Here is a 14,707-nt window from a genome sequence, read left to right as displayed (position 1 = left end):
GTTCAAGCCCCGCGTTGGGCTCTGTGCTGATAGCTGGGAGCCTGGAGCCTGCTTCGGATTCTGTGTCTCCCTCTCTCTCTGCCCCTCCCCCGGTTGTGCTCTGTCTCTCTCTGTCTCTCAAAAATGAATAAATGTAAAAATAAAATAAAATAAATAAATAGAGCTATTCTATTTTTAATCTGTCTTATATAGAGAAATTTATATGTCTCATTTTCTTGCCTTCACAGCATTATTTTCAAAACGTCTTTAGGGTAAAGTCTATTCCTTATGCATTATGATATGCTTATTACAGGTGTTCTGAAGTATTGAGAAATTATTATTTAATTTTTATTAACTTGTTTTATATATAATATTGTACTTTTAAATTGTTGTTGTTGTTATTGTGATAAGGGGCATAATCACTTACTTCCTGGATTTACTCAGGACATATGCTATGCATATGTTACCTTGTTTTGTCTTGTAGAATAATAGGTTTAATGGCTGGTCTGAAGGAATATTGTTGTGGCTCCAGAGATTATCTGGGTAACAAACCTTTGTTCTCGCTTTGCAGATCTAGGTTCAAGAATGAGCCTGGACCATGATGTGTTAGTCTGGGAGGCTGAGGATGATGAATGAGCATTTGATACTGTACTGTACTCCATAAACATACTGTCAAGATTAATGGTGTATTCCTGTCTCAGAAATGCACATATCCAGACTGGCCCAGCCTGTTGAATCTGGGCTTGAAGTGGATAGCTGGGCTTCTAGAAGGTCTGATATGACCTTACTCACTCACACATGATTGGAAGTTTTTCTGCTATATTGCAAAGTATGCCTGTGTAAAAACCCACATGTTGTGCAAAATTGCACCGTGAAATTAATGGGTCTGATGACAGAAATAATTTCACTGCCATATCCCTGAGTATCATACACTCTTTTGATCAAGATTGAGAAAAATTTTCTGTAAAGAACCAGATAGTCAATACGTTAGGCTTTGTGGGCCAAGAAGCAAACTGGAGATATTATGTTGGGGCTTTATAGCAAGAGAGAAACAAGTTTCCACAATTTTTTTTATTTACAAAATTAAAAATATAATAATAGTTGAATTTTTTTGTAATATAGTTCTTCTGATCAGAAAAATGGGATTCCATTTTGTGGGAGAACATAACGTTTAGCTAAATTGTGATTCAGAGTTAGTGTTCCCTACCATCAAATTGCAAATGTTCATTTGTGAAAACTATTCTTGTGGATCACACAAACACTGGTGATGGACTGGATTTGGCCTGTGGGCTATATAGTTTGCCAACCCCTGCTTTAGATAAATAAATAGTCCTTGATTAATTCAGATGGGTTTATGTTCGACCTGTCCATCAATCTGAACCTTGTAATGACTTTTAACCATACAGTGGTTGTGGATATTCTGATCCTGTGCGATGCATAAAGTGAACATTATTAGTCCCATTTTATCGATGAGAAATGTCTTGGAAGAGTTAAGTGCACCTAATATGTGGGTGGCTGCTTGTCTGCCTTTTTTCTTACACGTATACGTGGAGCACCTGCTTTTTGCTAGGCTCTGTGGTAAGCATGGGCTTTTAAATGGATTTACTCAAGGTCTTAAGGAGAGCAAAAGGTGGAGTCTGAACTCACATCCCCATGTTTTACAAGTCTTACCCCTTGCCACTTTACTCTGCAAGATTTTTCAGATAAACAAAGCAGATGGTTTGCCCACTCAGCACCTTTGCTGTGTATCAGATGCATTTGTGTGGTAGTCTTACTTTCTCTGTAGTTATTAGGACTCTTTGGTTATAAGTAATAGAAACTACTTTAGGCTAGCTCATTCATTGTAAGGGTACAAGGGCTGTGAGGTGGGCAGGCTTCAGAATGTTCTGCCCTGGGACTGAGAGATGCCAGGAACCCAGATACTATTCTTTCTTCAGCACTTGTCTGTAAGAGTATGCATCTGTTGTATTCTCTTTCTTATCATGTGGGCCTCTACAGTGCAGGTGTACATCTTGTATAGAGTTTTGGCCAACCAAGAGATTGTCTGCTTATTTCATTCATTTCCAAATTCTTTGGAAGGTACTCTTGTTGGCATTTCATAGGTCAAGCGTAGCCAGGAGGGTGGACGTCAGGTTTTACGAATATGGCTCATCCCAGGTCGTGACTGGATTGGGTGGGAAGTCATGTCCCAGGGAAAAGGGTGGTGGGATGGGTAAATACTCCCAAGGGTTTCTGGCATGATCTCATAGTAGATTGTATGTTCTTGATGGCAGAGAGGGGGTTTTATGAATCTTAATTCCAATTCCCCTCAACCTATCATAGCTTGGGCAGTGTTCCTACATTCATGTGGAAATGGGTAGAAAGGAGATAGAATGCACAGCTATATCTCATTTGGTTTCTGATGAGTATTATCTGGAAATCATCAAGTGGATTTAAATTTTTTAAGTTTATTTACTTACTTTGAAAGAGACCTGGGCAGGGGTAGAGACAGAAAGAGAGAGAGACAGAGAGAGAGAATCCCAAGCAAGCTCCACACTTCCAGCTCAAAGCCTGATGCAGGGTTTGAACTCAAGAACCGTGAGATTATGACCCAAGCTGAAATCTAGAGTCAGATGCTTAACCAGCTGAGCCACGAGGCACCTGAAGTGACTTTAAATTTTTAAAGTAAGAAACCCAAGTAATTCCTGCTTATTCTTGCTTTTGCTCAGAAGTAAGAATATATTTTTCCTGTGAGGTTTTGCCTTTTCTGGCTTTCCTCTTTTTTTTTTTTTTTAAGAGGCTTAATGAGTTAGCTTTTCAATCTTAGAAGCCACTTGTGCTAAATGGTCTTTTACCTTTTAGCCAAGTGGGGATGTTTTCCGGTATCAGCCTGACTTCCTGATAAACCTTCACAGTTGAGCCTGTATAAATGGCTTCGATGGAAGTCATCCTGAGAGTGTTTTAGGTGAGTTTATTTAGGACTTTATTCTTGAGACTGTTTAGTGATGGTAAAGGTGGGATCTGATATCAATTTTTTTCTAGAAAAAGCAAAATGAGACACTTGCAAATTCAGTATCTTTGTGTTTGTAAATTAAAAGCTGGCCCTAGATATGAACCCCCAAGGTGAGGTCACTTGTATTTCTGTGCCTCTGGTGGCTTTTGCAATTATTTTTCTCTCCTCCTTTCACTACTTTGAGGTGACATACAATTTGGGGGCCCTTCTAACACAAATGCTGACTTTTCATATACTGCTCGGACTTCCCTTTTCTCTGAGAATGGAAGTACGTGGGCAGGAGAATGGAGATTGCCCCCTGGTAGCCAAGTCAAGAGCTATGCTTTTGAAATAGAAGCTGTTCTGAACTTATAGCCCACTAAAGCTCATCTTTGTAATGTGGCACAAATCACTTTATTCCCCTGATCCTGTATGTACTTGTCAACAAGATGGAAACTTTAATGCATTCCCGAAGATAGGTATGAAAACTATGTTTGAAAGCTTTCAGTAGATTGAAGAACACAGGTCAAATATATGTAAGGTGTTATTTTTGTTTTCAAGAATTAAAAAAAAACCTACTCACATACTTCCTTTTCATACTTTCTTTTTATGGTTGCATGTTTGTTTGTTTTCCAAACCCATATGAACACCCAATAGATTTTAAACTCAGAAGTGTAGTTCCACAAACAGTTTGAGTATCACCTGTGTGCTAGGCATTGGGTAAGGTGCTGGAGACACAAGCAGGAATGAAACAATTCATAAGATTGGAGGCTGTGCCTTATACAGCTTTACTTCACAGATTCTGGCTCAGGGTGGAAGGCCTGGCAGGCAACGAATAAACATCTGCTGATGGTGAGAATTATTGAACCCCATGTGGTGGTCAGTGCTCAGCACTATGATCATTGTTGGGAAAGATTTTCAAATAACAACTGGTACTTACAAGAGCTTACTTGATGCCATGCCCTACACATGGCACACATTACGTTAATTACTTTTCTAAACAAGTCTATTACATAGGAACTCTTCTTCCTCTTTCATTCACGGGGAAACTGAGGTCCCAAATGACAAAGCAGTTTTCTCAAGGTCACAGAATTAGTGGGTAGTGAACTTGGGATTTGAACCCAAACCTCTCTGACTCCAGAGTGTACTGTTAATGAATACCACACTGCCACATCCACGCACTCTGCCCTCAAGCAGCCACTTGTGTGGGGCCAGATGTGGTGTGCTTGATAGAGCCAGAGCAAGGAGTTGTGGGGTTTACAGTAAGGATGGAGGAATGTAGAAGCACAGAACTCAGTTGCCGTGGAAGGACTTGGAATGGACTAGAGGGACGAGGGGCCATGATGTTGGTAGTTGAAAAGGTCTTGAATGGCTCTGTTCAGAGCTGCCAGCCTCTGGTTTTATCCAGACTCCACCTGGCCTAAATTCCGGACTTCCATGCAGGTTTGAGGGTGTGTTTAGCTGGTGTTTCTGCCATTTTTACTATAATGATATATCCTTTTTTCTGTTTTAATATGGACTATGGATTTGTTTTTGTGCTATTTGTTTTGAAAATATCTTTATATTACAAAAGAAAAGTTCAGTGGCATTTTTCACAGAAATAGAATAAACAGCCCTAAAATCTCTATGGTATCAGAGAAGACCCAAAATAGCCTTTCTTCTTGAGAAAGGAGCTGAAGGCATTGTGCTCCCTGATTTCAAACTATATTACAAAGCTGTAGTCATCAAAACATTATGGTATTGCCTAAAAACAGACACAGACCAAAGGGGAAGAATAGAGAGCCCAGAAATAAACCCATGTATATATATATGGTCAACTAATTTACAACAGAGAAACCATGAAGACAGTCTCTTCAACAAACAGTGTTGGGAATACTGGACAACTGCATGCAAAAGAATGAAACTGGACCACTTTATTATATCATACACAAAACAACAATAGCAACAAAAACCCAAACAAATGTTCAATAAAATGGGCAGAGGAATTGAATAGACATTTTTCCAAAGAATACATATAGATGGCTAACAGATGCATGAGAAAATGTTGAACATCACAAATCATCAGGGAAGTATAAATCAAAATCACAATGGGATACCACTTCACACCTGTTAGAATGACTTGTATCAATAAACAAGAAATAATAAGTGTTGGTGAGAATGTGGAAAAAAAGGAACCCTCATGGAAAAAAAGGGCATGTAAGTTGGTGCAGCCTTATGGGAAACAGTATGGAGGTTCCTTAAAAAATTAAAAATAGAACCACCATATGATCCAGCAATTCCACTTCTGGGTATTTATCCAAGGAAAATGAGAACACTAATTCAAAAAGATAGGTGTACCCCCACGTAAATAATGCATTGTTTACATTAGGCAAGATATGGAAATGACCTAGATATCCACTGATGGATGAACAGATAAAAAAGATGTAAAAGATGTGCGTGCACGCATGTGCACACACACACACACACACACACACAGAAATGTCACTCAGCCATAAAAAAGAATGAAATCTTGCCATTTGTTAACAACATGGTTAGATCTTGAGGGTATCATGGTAAGGAAAATAAGTCAGATAGAGAAATACAAATACCATATGAGCTCACTGATATGTAGAATCTAAAACAAAAACAAAAGCCAGGTTCATAGATACAGAGAATAAATTAGTGGTTGCCAAAGGCAGTTATAAAATAAAGATGTGGCGATATAAAGTACAGCATGGTGACTGTAGTTACTAATACTGTATTGCACATTTGCAAGTTACTAAGAGAATAAATCTTAAAAGTTCCCATCACAAGAAAAATGAATTCTGCAACTAGGTATGGTGCTGATGTTAAATAGACTTACTGTGGTGATCATTTCACAATATATCCAAATACTGATTCATTATGTGGTACACCTGAGACTAATATAATGTATGCCAGTTATACCTCAAGAAAAGGTACATGTGAAGATGATGTTGGGAATGGTTTGGCTGGCAACTTAGAAAAGATGCAGTGGAAAATGTCATCCATCAGTTGGAAAGGTCAGGGAATTATGGATTCTCAGAATGAAAAGTCCTTCCCTTCCTGAGCTGCTGATCAAATCCAGATTCAAGTGCTGCACACAAGACTTGCTGGCTCAGACTCTTGGGGGCACAACAGAGAAGAGGCTCTTGAGTACATGTGTTGATCTGCAAGTTTGGGAAGCAGGGTGTTACAGAAAAGGAAGCATGAGTTTTTAAGATGTTATTTGACTCGCCAAAATCGTGACTCAAGAAGGTAGAGGTAGACCTACAGAAAAGATCTCCTGATTCCCCCTCAGGATTAAAAACTACATTAAAACCTTTTTATTGTAGCAAAGTATATGTTACATAAAATTTACCATTTTAATTATATGTAAGTCTACAGTCTGACATCATTAAGTGCATTCAGTGTTGTACAACCATCAGTACTATCCAATTCCAGAACTTTTTCATCTTCCTAAGTAATAATTCTGCAACCATTAAATAGTAACTCCCCATTCCTCTTCCTCCTAGTTCCTGGAAACCACCATTTTATTTTTTGTCTCTGTGAATTTGACTACTTTAGGTACTTAATGGAAGTGGAATTGTACCATATTTGTGTTTTTCTGTCTGGCTTATTTCACTTAACATAATGGTTTCAGGGTTTATCAGTGTTGTAGCTGGGTAGTAAGTATTCCATTGAGTATGTATACCACATCTTGTTTATTCATCCGTCAGTGCACGACTGTTGTCTTCAACCTTTTGGCCATTGTGAATAATGCCGCCATGAATATGGGTATATAAATATCTGTTCAAGTCTCTGCTCTCAATTCTTTTTCTGGATTGTATGGTAATTCTATGTTTAAATTTTTGAGGAACTGCTTAAAAGTTTGTTTTTGAGATAGCTCTCTCTCTTTTTCCATGGCAGCAATGGACTGTACTATTACTGTGTATTTTTTTCACGTCTGCCCAGAAGAGTGGTGCTATATATACTATACTCTTGGCTGGTGACACTAGTGAGTGTGCCATATGGTGCTTTCCTCAGTCCGAGAGCCACTCAGTTGTCTCTTGACTCTTCCTTCATCTCTGTCTGCTGTAATCTCATGTTCTGGTGGACAGTTTTGATCCATGATGGGTTGGATGGGTTGGAAGCGTTGAAAAGTTGGAGGTGTTGAAAAGTGTTGAAAAGTGCCAAGGACAAGCGTCCTGGATAGCAAGTACATATGTTAATTTGCCTTGAGGTAAGCAAGCACATTCAAAAAACATATCAAGGAATCAGAAAGATCTGAAGGAAAACAGGGTTTGGGGGAAGTCTGAGACACATGCAAGGCTTCGTACACATTTCTGCAGCCTAGGGGAAATGGCCAGTGACTGAAGCAGAGCTGAGAGGGGCCCAGGCCAGTCAAGCCCCACCTCAGGGATCCTAAGAGAAGGAAACAGGACAGAGATCAGGCTATTCTGTGGGGCAGGTATGGCTCTGCAGGTGCTCTCCAATTCTGGAAAGGGAGCCTTTGCAAGAATCTTGGTTTTCAACCTTTTCTTCATTATCACCCACCCACTCCCAGTGACTCTTTTAAGACTTCTTTTTTTCTATTTGTCCCCCTCGCCATGAAATATTAATACCATGGCTATACTGATTATCTCTTTGTAGACTATATTATGCTATTGCTTTATACATAAAAAGTGTAAGATATTTTTCACTCCCCAAAACAAAATGTCACCTTGTGTTGTTAGGGTTCCCATTGAGAAAACATGGTTCCTACTGCCCTGGGTATCACTATCTCCGTCTCTCCAAATTAAAACAATCACCAGTCCTCTGGCCCCCAACCCCTAAAATTCCAAGCGAAAATCAAAAGAACTTTTTGGTGAACTCCCACGTGGTTCTTGCAGATTTCACATTTTACTCTTCTGGGAGAGGCTTAGGAGACAAAATGGGTGGTAACGCTCTTGTCATGCAAGTGTTCTTTTTTTAGCCCAGTTGTCTTCCTACTTGGAGACGGCCATAAATGCTGTGGACATGCAGAGCTCTCATTATGCACTCGCATAGAGGTTTTTTGTTTTTTTTTTAGGTTTGTGAAATACATTTTCAATGTGTAATAAAATAATGTGTTATCTTAGCCACTCTCCTGGCAAGGCCCCATTATTAGTCCCATGATTATTCCTGTGCTGATTGGGAGGCTGAAGTGGAAAGAGACTGAATTCAACAGCATGTGAAATATTTGTCACTGAAACAATGTGGGCAAGTCAAACAGTTTGAACATCGCTTTAGAGAAGGTCTGGCCTACACATGCTATAGCTAAAGATATCTGAACATGCTGTTTCCTTAGGGTGTTTATAAAAATCCATTTTAATAGTGGAAGATAATTCTCTGCGACAGAAGATAGTATTCTTGTGTATATATTGGTATATACAAATGTGTGTGTGTGTGTATATATCTCCAAACACACAGCCACTGTACACAACACACACACACACACACACACACACACACACACACACACACAATCTGAGACACTGTATATGTAGTCCAAATGGGCATTTGAAAAACCTGGTTACTGTTTGGTTGCACCATTTTTGCAAACTGTGTTAGTTACCTATGGCTGTATAACCGATTACCCCAGCACTCCACAGCTTACAGCACACATTTACTGTGTCTCAGTTTCTACGGGTCAGGAGTCTGGGCGTGCCTTAGTTGGATCCTCTGATTCAGGGTCTCACAAGGATGTAGTCAGTGTCTCGGCTGGGGCTGGGATCTCATCAGAAGGCTCTAGGGGGAAAATTCAGTTTCAGGTATATTCACATGGTTGCTGCCATGCCTCCCTGGTAGGGAGCCTCTTGGCTGGTAGGATTCTGCCAGCCTCCCTGGGTTCCTCGACATACGGGGCTCTCACAACATGGCAGCAAGCAAGAGAAGGGGCAGGAGAGTGCTAGCAAAGCAAAAGCCATAGTTTTTGTTACCTGATCATAGAAGTGACATCTATTTATTTCTGTATTGCGTTCATTAGGAGCAGGTCACGAGATGTAGCCTGCAGTCAAGGGAAGGGGATACACAAGGGCATAAATACCAAGAGGCAGGGATCACTGGGAGCAATGTGAGACCTGCCTACCACACCGACCTCATGTGATGGGTATGCCAAGTTGCATGCACAACTGTTGAATTCTTTTTGGTGGTATTGGGAACTGATAATTAGAAGTTGGCAAGGGTTAGCTGCACCCCTACAACTTCACTCCCAGCTTATAAAAAAGTTCTGCAATGCATACAGACATTTAATTAATCGTTTATTTATAAGTAGGTACAAAATAGATGACTTGTTTTTTAAGTTTGATTAAGTCTCTGTCCTTTTGGGCGCTCCGACCACAAATTGCATAAATAGATGGCTCCCTGAAAACAGAACTGACTCTATTCCAAAGGCAAGATTCGGCTGTTCTAAAGATAACATCAGGCGGCCAAGTCTTCTGACCCAGTGGATGGGCATAGGACCATGTATACATAAACTTAGGGTGCCATCCCTGAAGTTGGCTGGTGAAGGGCTTGCTGGATAGAATCTTAGCTCTTCATTGTGCAAGGAGTATATCTCTGGAATGTTGAGCTAATCCCTGTATGTTAGGTTCCACTAATTAAATTAATGAGAGTCCATTTCTCACATCCATTAGGAAGCCACTAATTTTACCGGTGAAAATGCACAATTTATGCCAATTATTAAAGCCTCTGATGTTTCCAAGGATAACGGTAACTGACATTTCTGGAAAGTGAGTTTGCTGATTAGAATGCTCACAGCCAACCCCTGGAGCCTGAAGCTTGCATTAGGGCGACTGACTGTACCTGATGTATAATGTGAACTAACACATGTACCATAATATTATATTGTATGTACCGAAATATTTTGAAACAAATAGATAACCTGATAGTCATATACCAAATGTCAACTCCTGAACCTAGTACACTTTGTCTTTAGAAAGATTATTCAGTGTGAGACAAGGTTTCAGCTGTGTGTTTAACACAAAGATTGACTATGAAGCTTTAGAGAAGCGGCCTTTGGTCCATCATCTGGTTTTTTCATTTCCTGGATGTCACATATCACATCTTGGATCGTCAATTTTCTCATCTCTGAAATGGAGAGATAATAGTTGTCTTTCACAGGGTTATTTTAAAGATTAAGTGAGGGCACATATATGAAACATGGCTGACATAGAGAAACTCCAAGAATTGTTAGCATTAAGAGAAGTTGTCTGATAAAAAAGATATTTTTTTAAGTAGATACCCTCTTAAATACTCATCTGAACAAAAATTTTAGATTGCGGCAGTATAGGTCAAGTTTGTGTTGTCTTAAAAATTATTTTTTGCCATTTTTTAAATCCATTATTTTAACATTCAGTGTCTCCATATTCACCATTTTGATTTAGTTCTTTCCATTTGTGTTCGTGTATGTTTGCTTATGTAAGCATGTATGTATGGTATTTTTTGAAAGACACACTGGGATTATTCTGTTTATTTGGCCCAACTTTTTCATTTATGGGCATATTGTTAACATTTTCCTTGAAAACATGAGTTTTGATGCCTTTGTTATATTCCATTGGCATAAATGCCCTTATTGTTGGTTTCTGGTTTTTTTCCCACTATTATAGATATTATTGTGGTAAATCCATGAATACAAGTACTTGTATTTCTCATCACTTCCGGGGTTAAAGAGTGTGCACATTTTTAAGACCTTTGATGCAAATTGCTAAATTTCCTTATGAAAGAGTTTTGCCACTTTGCAGCTTCCACCGCAAGCCAACTCTGGGTATTATCAGAGATCTTGCTGTGTAACATGACGTAACCTCTTAGAATTTCCATTTGTCATTAGGGAAGCAGGGTTAATTATTCTACCCTCCTAGGATTTTTATGAAGAAGAAATGAAATTGTTAGCCCCAGACTTCTGGTTCCTGCTCCAAAGACATTGAAAATTAATGCTTCTGTCATTAACTAATTGTTTGACCTCAGTCTTCCTCCAAGCGTTTTAATTGTGTTACCTTGAACTAGTTGCCCTTAGCTGCCCAGTTTCTCAACTGTGAAATGAATGTCTGGTGGACACACATGCATGGTAGTCCCAACCTTAAAAGAGTGGACTTTTCAAGACCCAGTAATTCTAAGATCGAGGAAGACAGCAAATACAACTGTCATTCAAAAGAATAAATAAAAGTCACAAATATGACAGGTGAACATCAGTGTAATTAATAATCTGCTGACTGTATGTTGGAGGTTTGCATTTCCTTCTGGGCTTATGTTGGAGACTTGTATTTCTTTCTGGGTTTTGTCCATCTTTCAAGATTTTTTCCATTACTTGAACAACTTGAAAGAACTTCTGTCCTTCGTTCCAGAGGGTTTACTTCCTAGCTCTCAATTTACCTCTGTTGGCAATACTCTTCAGTGCTCAAGTAGATTTATTTACTCGCTATTTATTCATTAGATGCTGGTGATTAGTTAAGTAATAATAACTGCCCTCTTCCTCCATATCTCCTCTCCATCAGCTCGCCTTGTCGTGCCATCTCAGAGTTTTAGTCCTAAGAAATGTAGCCTTTGCAGTGAAAACATCTCAGGGAAAATGAGTATTCTGTGACTGATAACAGTTTTGGTCCTTCTCCTGAATTTAAAACAATGCCATTACCTTGACTGTGAGACTTAGGAATCTAAAATCCCTCTATGGCTCATTTGAATTCATCAGGGTTGTAATAGACTGCTCAGTGGTAAAGCTTTTGGGAATCCCTGAGATCAGCCAGCTGCAACTGTGGGGCGTTGCCTTTTGTAAACAAGATGAAACCTGGGAAGTTAAACTCTTACCAGAAATGGCAGAAAGTGGCTTCTTGAGCTTGAGATGTGTCACTGTCATTATAGTGATTGGAAGTCATGTCTCCACACAGTGTGCAGCACTGTGCCAAGAATCAGGAAATCTGGGTGGTGGCCCTGCCTTGGCCGCACCCTACTGGCCACATTGCTTGGACTGGTTGCTCTGAACGTCACTGTCATTTTTTTGTAAGTCGGGGATTGGACTAAGAGGGTCAGTTTCCATTTTGATGCAGTATGATGTTTTTTGTTGTTGTTTGTTTGTTCGTTTGAACCCTCACTCCTTTCCCCCAATGTGTAAATACCAAGATTTAAATGTTGTTTCTGACAGAATTTAAGCCTGCATAAAAATTCAGGAGTTTAAGCTGAGCGGTATCCAGGAACATCAGAAATAATTCATAGTGGATGGTCAAGGTTTGGGGAAGGGCAATAAAATATTTAAAAATAATAAACAGGTTTTTATAAAATAAATACTAGTTAGCAAGAGGAGATGGTAAGCATGTGGTAGGGATGTTATAGTTCCATTTTATAGTCCTATTCAGATGAACTAAATAAACTGCATATTGCAAGGATTTGTAGGTATTGAAGGGGGTCTTCAAGATATTGGTGGCCAATAATAGATATGTTGGCTTATTTTTAATCCATGCTTTCTGAAAACACAGACTTTTCTGGAAGCTTTGGAGAAAACCAGTATAATACAGTATTAATAGTGTTTATACTATTTTTAATAGTATTAATAGTATTATACTATTAATAGTATACAGTATTAATAGTATTTATAATCTATTGATTGTTTACCACGATCCAAGCACTGCACTGTTTTATGAGCAGTGGTTTCTCCCAATGACTCAGAGAGAGAGAGAGAGACAGCAACAGAGAGACAGAGAGGGAGATACTGTTATTCCCATGTCTCCATTTGACAGATGAAGAAGTGGAGGCACAGAGGTTACTTTCACAGGCTCATCAGCCAGCATGTGGCAGAGCTAGAATTCCAGGTGGTGACCTCAGAGCCCATCCTCTTAACTGCTGTACTCTTTGGCTTCCTGAGCTGGAGGGCAGAATCCTTTCCCCCAAAGAGCCTGGGTGAGGAGACCAGCCAAGCATTTGGCCAAATGCTTGGCTGGTCTCCATTAACTGAGGGGTATGACCTTGAAGTCAGATGACCTTGAAGTCAACACTTGTCCGAACATAGAGAACATGTAGTCTCCATAAGCTTAATGTGATGCTTGCTTTCCTAATGCTGCTTTACTCTCACACCCAACCAGGAATCTTTGGAGATTTGGGAGCCATGTTCTCCCCACTGTTCTGGATAGAATTTCCAACCAACCTGTTACTTTTCTGAGCTCGCTCGCACACTCTGTTGTGCTAAATTCAAAAGCAAAGACAATGAGAAAATAGGTATTTGTGGCCATCATAAATCTTCACATACCTCGTATAAACCTAAGGCAGGCACAGAATTGAAAACCGAAACAGCTCTGGCCAGGTGGCATTGAAATACTGCAAACATTGGGGCTGTGTCTGCAGACTGTGGATTCAGTGCTTTTGAGGCACACATCTTTGGTGGATGCAATCTGTTGTAGGATGGGACTTGAATTCATTTGGGTTATCTGTGCTACGTTAAGGCTCTTAGTTTGACCAACAAGGCCAGGAAAATGTCACTGAGGCATCTTAGATCAGGAGTTAATGCAGAATTCTGGGCAGAGCAACTTGAATTGCAAAGGTAATTTGATTTCTTAAAGGTACATCCAATAAGCCCTGCAGCATACTAATTAAATGCTCTGTGAGCTTTCTCAGATGTCCAGTCGTTCTCCTTGATCATGTTCCCCCTCTGTTGGTGGTGATTTCTTATTCTGCCTCCCCACTCTGTGGGAGAATTTCATCTCTTGCTGAGTGACCCCTTTGGTTTTGCCGACGCTTTGTGGGACTTGTAGCAGGCAGTGCCCTGGCAGGTGACGGGAAGAAGGCTGGAGTGCCTGGCTGGGAAGGAGGAAAAATCCTGTGTCTTGTGACCCACGTATGTCAGAGTGATACTTCTTTGTCACTTTCAATTTCTTTGGAATCCCGCTTGCTGCCTGGAGTTCGACCCCTTATTTCTTGTGTGGCTTTCTTCCTTAGATTCTAGCTAAACTGTTTTTCTATTTTTCTCTGAATTTCCTTAGTAAAGGAAAATGGTGGGTTTTTGAGAGTTAATTAACTCCTTTCATATTGACAGCCTGTTTAAGAAGAATTTCTCAATCAGTGGCCTTTGCTGGGGAAGTAGCTTTTGTTCACTTTTCAAGATATTAACATTTTTGAAAGCTTACTTACTGCTTTTTCTATTCTCTTCACTTCTTGACATGTTTGAATATTTCATAATTTCAATAATTTCATTTTTTTTTCACAAAAAATGGCCACACTCCTCCCCAAAAGACTCTTTCAGTCTATAAACAACAACAAAAAAAATTTAAGGTTTTATTTAAAATGTTTTTGAATCGGTGCTACCTGCACATAAATATTTTGTGTATTTTCAGAGGAGCCATTTGTGTCTTTTTGTCCTGGCTGTCTTCAAAAGCAGCGGACTACCTTGTACCAATCAGCTGTGTGACCTTGAGTAATCCACTTAATTTTCTGAGTCTCATTTTTCTCATCTGTGAAATGAGGGCAGTATTGGAAGCTCCTTCATCAAGCACTTGTGAGAAGCAAATGAGTTATATGCGTGAAATGCTTAGGACGGGATAAATGATCAGTTGGTGTCATTTAAAAAGAAAAATTCGAGGAAGTTACAGCAAAAACTTATTTTTCCCATTAAGGCTACAGGCAAATGTTTAATAGTTATAATAAGCCTGTCTTGGGAGTTACCCAGACCCGAATGTAAATCTCAGGGCCCTCCCGCCTCCTGTGTGTACAGATTGAGCCTCTGGTTGAAATGTGAGTGGTAGTACCAACCTTCTGAGTGTGCAAGTAAAAGGAAATAAT

General features: G+C 39.6%; 1 protein-coding gene across 4 annotated transcripts in view; it reads left to right on the top strand.

Moving 5' to 3' along the window:
* PRELID2 (PRELI domain containing 2) overlaps window positions 1-14,707 on the top strand; it is a 65,847-nt gene that overhangs the window by 35,091 nt on the left and 16,049 nt on the right. The window lies entirely within an intron of this gene.

The sequence above is a fragment of the Prionailurus viverrinus genome, chromosome A1, assembly GCF_022837055.1.
Source record: "Prionailurus viverrinus isolate Anna chromosome A1, UM_Priviv_1.0, whole genome shotgun sequence".
Taxonomy (NCBI): domain Eukaryota; kingdom Metazoa; phylum Chordata; class Mammalia; order Carnivora; family Felidae; genus Prionailurus; species Prionailurus viverrinus.
This window is presented reverse-complemented; position numbering and strand designations above follow the sequence as displayed.